Raw genomic sequence first — 6787 nt, 5'->3', positions numbered from 1 at the left:
TATGAAGAACAGAAACTTACCTACCGCAGGATCGAGTCAGCACGTTCCCCCGACACGCTGTGCTCAACCTATTTCACAATGCACGATCTGAACTGTCACATACAGTGCCGCAGTTCTATGTAGAATAACCACTGTTTAGTTGTTGTAACTTCGATCTACGATTGTGATATACCTACATCTATCTTTTTATTTTTACTTCTATTATAGTTGCCTTGAAAATTCAAAACTCTTTGTCACCGCGCGCATGGGCGCACGCCAAATACTAGTCTGATACAGAGCCGCCTCGTCTCCCCCGTGTCGTCTCCTCCGAGGCGACACGGGGGCCATCACCGACGCCCACCCGCCCCCCACGCAGCAGCCCAGCTGGCCGTCGCCGCCGCCAGACCCGACGGCGACGGCGGCGGCGACCTTCCTCCCTCTCCTGCTCCTCTCCATCCGTTTTCCTCCCTTCGGGCTTTCTTCCCCATCTCTTGTTCCTCAGATCTGAATCTCGTGTTCTGCCTAGTTCCTGTACATGGCCATGGTGGTGCTTGCTCACGGTGGCCTGCTAGTCGGCGTGGGTTGCAGAAGGGTGGAGTGGCAGTTGCGGCGGGTGCGGCGGCGGCGGACTCCATGTCGTGCTTGCCGAGAGCCTGGGACTGCTACTCCGGTGACAGTTCTTCGCCTCTGGTTATTCGGAGGTTGCCAGGTCTGAGCCATCTTGATCTGATTCTGTCCTTCTTGGTCCTCTCCGGTCGCCACTTCTGCTGCTACTTGGTGTGTTGCTGGTGTGTCCTTGTGGCTGCTAGTGGTTGTGAGCAAGTGCCGTTCGGCAGGATCACCTTGCGAAAGCTCTGTTCGGCTCTGCGCTAGCATCGGCGACGGTGACGCTCTTGGGCGCCATTACCTTGTAGGAGGTGTTGCTATGGTATTTCCTGTCACCATGGAAATTCTTCGGGTGAAAACCTACTTCTGGTTCGCCGGATGGGCGGCGGCGGCACCATATGTGTCGTGTTCTTCTTGAGACGTCGCTTTGGAGATCCATCTATGCAGTTCGGTGGCTGCGGATTTCAATCTGAGCTTTTTCCGGCAATGATCCTGCTTGTTGCAGGACTTTCTTGCTCGAGGCTTTGTCGATGAGCTAGAGGTTTACGTGAAAAAGAATTTACACACATATGGATATCAAGCTTCTAAGTAGGCGAATGATGTGATGGATTGATAAGCGTGAATACATAGCAAGGTTGAAGCGAGAACGAAGAAGAAGTTTGAAACTTAATCTTCTAGGTTTCTTCTTTTGTTTTATAGCTTTTTCTTGTATTCAAGAAATTCCTCGTTTGAGGTAGAGTCTAAAAATTCTTGTAACTCTTTTGGTTGTAGTCATTCACAACACTACCGGAAACGCGAAGGGTCCTGACGGTATAGACCGTCCGTCAGGAGCCCGATCGGCAGAGCCCGCAGCCCGCACCAAATCACCACGAAGGAACTTGCTTCTCAAATCTTATCCTCTCCGCTCCACCCCCGGCTCCTTAGAAACGTAGGCCACCGCTGCCACCATCGCCGCTCACGCTCCTCCGTCCGCCTCCGCCTACCCCTGCCCACGAGGTCCCCTTCGCGCCGCCGCCGCCTGCCTCCAGGCCCACGCCGCCTCACTCGAACTCCTCTGCCTCCGCCTCTCTCGAGATCCTCACGACCCTAACCCTAGGCGCCACCTCCGCACCGGCGCCGTGCTTGCCGGCCGGATCCACGCCGGAGCCACCTTCTCCGACCTCGGTACTGGGTGGATCTGCCCCGACGCCGCCGCATCCTCCTCCATGACCTCGGGCCGACGCTGCTCCTCCCCGACCTCGGCGCCGGCGATGCTCATCCCCGACCTCGGGCCGGCGCTCTCCTCCCCGAGCTCAAGCCAGTGGTGCAGATATGTGTGCTTCTCCACCCCGTGCACTTCCTTCTTTGCATCATTAGTTGGAATTTTAATTTCATCTGTGTTTTTTCAGTTAATCTCACCAACTACATTTTAGATTCTATACTTTACACTTTGATAGACTATCACATAGATCGTTCCCAGATGTAAATCGGTCTCAATCCTTTTTTTAAGCTCTCGGAATCTAGATAAGTTTCTACAAATATATGTTGTAAATTTTCTAGAGATGTATATGGGACTACCTGCCACTGCAATTGGAGTCATTCTTTTCACAAGAGTTGCCAATTTGTTTTCCCTTGCCAAGATGCTTTCAACTAGGATGAGTTTTGAATATTAGTTCCAAAATTATTCATTTCATTATAAATCTGTACACAAGCTTGCAGGAGAATAATCATGCTTCAACCTATAGGTGCCATGATGATTTTTGTTTTAATGAATTTGAAGAACCAGACATTTGGAGGCAACTAGCTCGAGTGTACTTGCAGGTTGGCACAATGAAATTTATTTGCTAGTCATCTATATATATGAAGCATCACTATTGTACTTTGCTGGAATCTGGAAGTTGAGTGCCTCTGTTATATCCTAGTTCTTGTGTAGATCTTGATTCATGAGCTAGCTTTTTCTTTCTCTTGCACTAATGTATGGTTAGTTTGTTCTGTAAAACATTGATCCTGAGTATGGTTCCACATGCTGTAAAGCATTGGTTCAACTGAAAATTGAAATGTGGGGGGCTGTGAGCATATCTTAAGTGACACTACAAGGCATTCTAGCTTGTAAAGTCTTACAAAATTAGATGTGTCAAAACAATATACAGACAAAATGGATTGAAAGGTATATACCGTGGCATGTTTATGCATATATTGTATTTCACTATCTTCTAAAGGCCAAGTTTCTAATACACTCGCATTTTAGATTGCATACACACTATCTTCTACTGCTAATCATTTTGTTGCTCTTGGTCAATGTAGGAGTGCTGCATTTGCCTCAGCCTATGATATGCAGAGTTCCATGACTTCTGTCTGTTATTCAATTATCAAGGTGAAGACCTTCACTATATATACTCGACTTAGCGTTATATTGAGCTGTCTACAGTTTTTTAAAACTAGCTGCCAGTCATGTATCCAAGTTAATTTCAAAATTACTAGTTCTTTTCAGTTTTGAAAACTTGAACGTACATGGCTGCAATCTGATTGAGTTAATTTGGTTCTTCATTAGGTACAAAAATACAATAGGATGGAGTTAGCACAAACTGTCATCCTTTATATCACAACAGTTGAACTTCAAGGTTAACTTCAGTTACCTATTGTTTGAGTTAATAATTATTTGAGCTATTTACAAGTTCATAAAACTAGCTGGGAGTAAGAGATACAATGAGTTGTATATAGAATTTTAAGCACTATGATATATTATAAGTTCTCTTAGATCTGCAAAGATGTATACGTACTGTAGTAGTCATTTTTATGGAAATAACTTGATGGATGGCAATGTGATCTGTATGTACAAATTGTAGGCAATGTGAACTGAGAAATCTTGTATGCAGTTCTGGATGTGTGTATATTATTTTTTTTGTTTTTTTAGCTACTTTCCTGACGGTAAAACCGTCAGAAATTAGTCTGTAAGGCACCCCCAAGGAGACCGTCAGGAACTACCGACAGGATTACTTTCCTGTCGGCCAACCGACAGGAGAAGTGCACCTTTCCTGACAACGGGCTCCTGTCGGCAAGTTCCTGACGGTGAGCCGTCAGGGATCATATTCCTGACGGTACTCCAGTTTTTCCTAACGGTTTTTAGCCGTCGGGAATTTTCCATTTTCTGGTAGTGCAAGTGAATGATCAAGGTCGGAACTTTTCCCTTAATCTTAAAAAAACTTGGCAGCTGGCAAAAAAAAACTAATGAGGTGGCACAGGGCATGCGTTCGGTTCCCATGCCAATAGTGATTGAACATGATCCAACACTAGTGAAGCTCTTTGTTCACGATTTTTTATTGGTCCACCCGATCAGATCATCAATCCAGTTTGGTCCTTATTCATGCCCATTAAGCAAGGGAAAGAGGGAAAGCTAGTTGCATGAGGAGTTCTTCCTTGAAGACAATAACAACATCATTGCCTATTGAAAGCGATCGGGTGCTCTAACCTAAGAGGGGGATGGAGTGAATTAGGCACTATTAAAACCTAAATCTATGCCTCCAACTAGTTTGCACAAAACTTAAACTAATTCAAGCTATCTAGATGTGCAACTATGGTTCACCTTAGTGTGAAACCCTCATCCCAAAAGAGTTTTGCAACCTATAGCCAATCCTAACAAGATACTACACTAAGAAAGTAAAGGCACACAAGTTGCAATATGAAATGCAGAAGCTTAAATAGAGAGATGAGAGGAAGCGAACTCTCGACACGAGGATTTATCCCGTGGTTCGGATTGCCACAAAGGCGCCCCTACGTCCACGTTGTTGAAGCACTCACGGAGAGTATCGATTCCCGGCAATCAAGTCTCTTCCGTGAACACAATCTCCGTCCCCCGCACAATGTCGTCGACGCCGCTCCACACCAAGCCAGAGGGTCGTTGACTTGCCGGCGAGCCACCAATTGCTCCAAGGGGCCGGCGCTCCGTAATTCAAGTGTGGTTCACTCTAGAACCAGCCACAAGGATCTCAACCTTGCTTGTTCACTCATTCAAGAGCTAATCTAGCACTCACACTTTACAAAGCTAGTGGTAAAACCTAAGGATTTGATCTTTATGCTCTTGGATGGCTTGGAGATGTTCTTGGCTGTGTGTGTGATGTTCAGCAACTCCAGCAATCTTCAAATGGCCGAGGGAACACATATATATAGGCCACCATGTCAAGAGAGCCGTTACTAGCCGTTGGCCAGTTTTCTGCGTAGTCATCGAAACTTCCGGTGCATAGAGCATCGGTTCTTCCGGTCACTCTACGCTCTGAAGTAACCGTTGGCCTTTCTGGCACGCTGCAGCAACTTAAGGGACCATCAGATGAACCGATGCTAGGGCGTCGGAACTTCCGGTGACACTTGTCCTTCATATAGCCGTTACACCTTGCTGACGTCATTGCACCGACGCATTACTCTGGTAGCCGTCGGATCTTCCGGTGCTGAAGGATTGGCTGCTACATGCTTGACATCGTCTTTGGAACATAATACGTTGAATGCACCGATGCTTAACTTGGCCTCGTCGGTTCAACCAGTGCTTCACCCTTTCTTCACTTGATCTCCAGAGGTGCTCAGACTTGCACGGATGCCAGGGCGTCGGATCTTCCGACAGCCATCGGATGCACCGATGCTTAGGCATCGGTTAAACCGGTGCCCCTGTTTTCTGCCAAACTCGTCCAATGCATCGCAGCGATCAATTGGATCCTTGAAATTTATTCTATCTCTGGATTTCCACTATGCTTTGACATCTCTACGGCAGATTGGACTTGTCATTTTGATGGTGGATTGGACTTGGCATCTCGACGATAGATTAGACATTGCGTCTTGACGATGAATTAGACATGTTGACTCATATCCATGGGACCTAAAAACTCCTACAAGTGTGATCTCACAAACTTGTTAGTCCCATTGATTATGTTGTCACTCAATCACCAAAATCACAAACAATGGCCTAGATGGGGCCATGTTCCTTACACCTATGTTTTCCAAATTCAAAAAATATGGTTGCTTTATTTTCAAGGCTTTGTTTTCCAATTATCTGGTTGCCTATGTAACACCTTGCACGGAGGGTTGGCACACCTTGTGTCCAAAAAACATCTCTTCATCCACCACCCAATCACCAATAGTCCAATACCAGCATCATAGTCTCCAGATATAGCTCATTTTCAACTCCTTATCTCCAAACTCCTCCCCTATATAAGGCTATAACTTCGGCTGGCTCGTGAGCTTTGCATCGTATAAAGAGACGATAGCACAAGCGAGGTAGGTGGTGTACAAGAGGCGATGAAAATAATGGAATGATGGGGTGTGAGGGTGTCAAGGTGCCCACACCATTATCAGCAAACGGGGAGAAGGTGAGTGAGATTTGTACAATGAAACATTTCATAATAGCCTTGAAAAGTTCATCTTTTATGGTGAATATTTTCTTCACTGATCTTAAAAATTAATTGGTTTCCGTATGAGCTTGTTTGCCTAATCGAGTACCGGGGGTTGCTATAAAATGATGCTATCAGATCAACATGACTTCGCGAGTTGAGGGCAAGGTGTGTGGAACTTTGTTATTTGGACACCAAAAGTTGAGTGCTAAATTGTAACACATATTACTACTCATATATATGTTAAAGTTTTTGAGTATCGGCTAAAGTTTAGCACAGCCCATTAGCACTTCCAATTGGTTGAGCTAGTGCTAAAGTTTAGCACTTCACCCCATCCAAACAGAACTTTAGTAACCCCCTTCTCTTTTATTAACTAACGAATCAGGCTTGTTTTTGAAAAGTTTGTGTAGGTTGAACTTAATCTATTTCTGAAGAAAATGAGACTACATGTTACATTAAAATCATGAACCATTGAATTAATTAAGCATTAGTAGCAAAAGACCAGTTTTATAAGGCTAATCTTAATGGGAGTGTTATAGTAGTGTTATAAGTATTAAATGATATGCCACATCGGCAAATTTGCTGATATGCAGCCATTTTTAAGGAGAGAGGAGAGAGAGTGTCATGGTACGAGAGAAGAGTGTCATCAACCATCACTACCCGAAAACGCTTATTCACCGTGTGCCAGAATCTTTGTCGTGTGCATTTTATCGGGCACACAGCAAAAAGAGGATTTGCCGTGTGTCTGCAAGAAAACACACGGCAAACAAAAAACACACGGCAACCGCGCTCTTCGCCGTGTGCCAAGCCCTAGCACATGGTGAACGTGGCGCTGTTTCGCCGTGTGT

The 6787-nt window shown here is 45.4% G+C and overlaps 1 long non-coding RNA gene across 2 annotated transcripts; it reads left to right on the top strand.

Annotated features, from left to right (window-relative positions):
• The first annotated feature begins 235 nt into the window (after window positions 1-235).
• LOC120692806 lies at window positions 236-3449 on the top strand. 2 transcript variants are annotated; one of them, XR_005682744.1, is made up of 4 exons: window positions 236-1263; window positions 1357-2385; window positions 2869-2938; window positions 3116-3449. It is a non-coding gene; the product is annotated as an uncharacterized LOC120692806 (long non-coding RNA). The 2 variants fall into 2 exon arrangements; XR_005682743.1 differs by having other exon boundaries at window positions 238-2385.
• Window positions 3450-6787: the final 3338 nt, after the last annotated feature.

The sequence above is a fragment of the Panicum virgatum genome, chromosome 9N, assembly GCF_016808335.1.
Source record: "Panicum virgatum strain AP13 chromosome 9N, P.virgatum_v5, whole genome shotgun sequence".
Taxonomy (NCBI): Eukaryota; Viridiplantae; Streptophyta; class Magnoliopsida; order Poales; family Poaceae; genus Panicum; species Panicum virgatum.
Note: the sequence above shows the minus strand (reverse complement) of the source record. Positions and strands in the feature narration are given on the sequence as shown.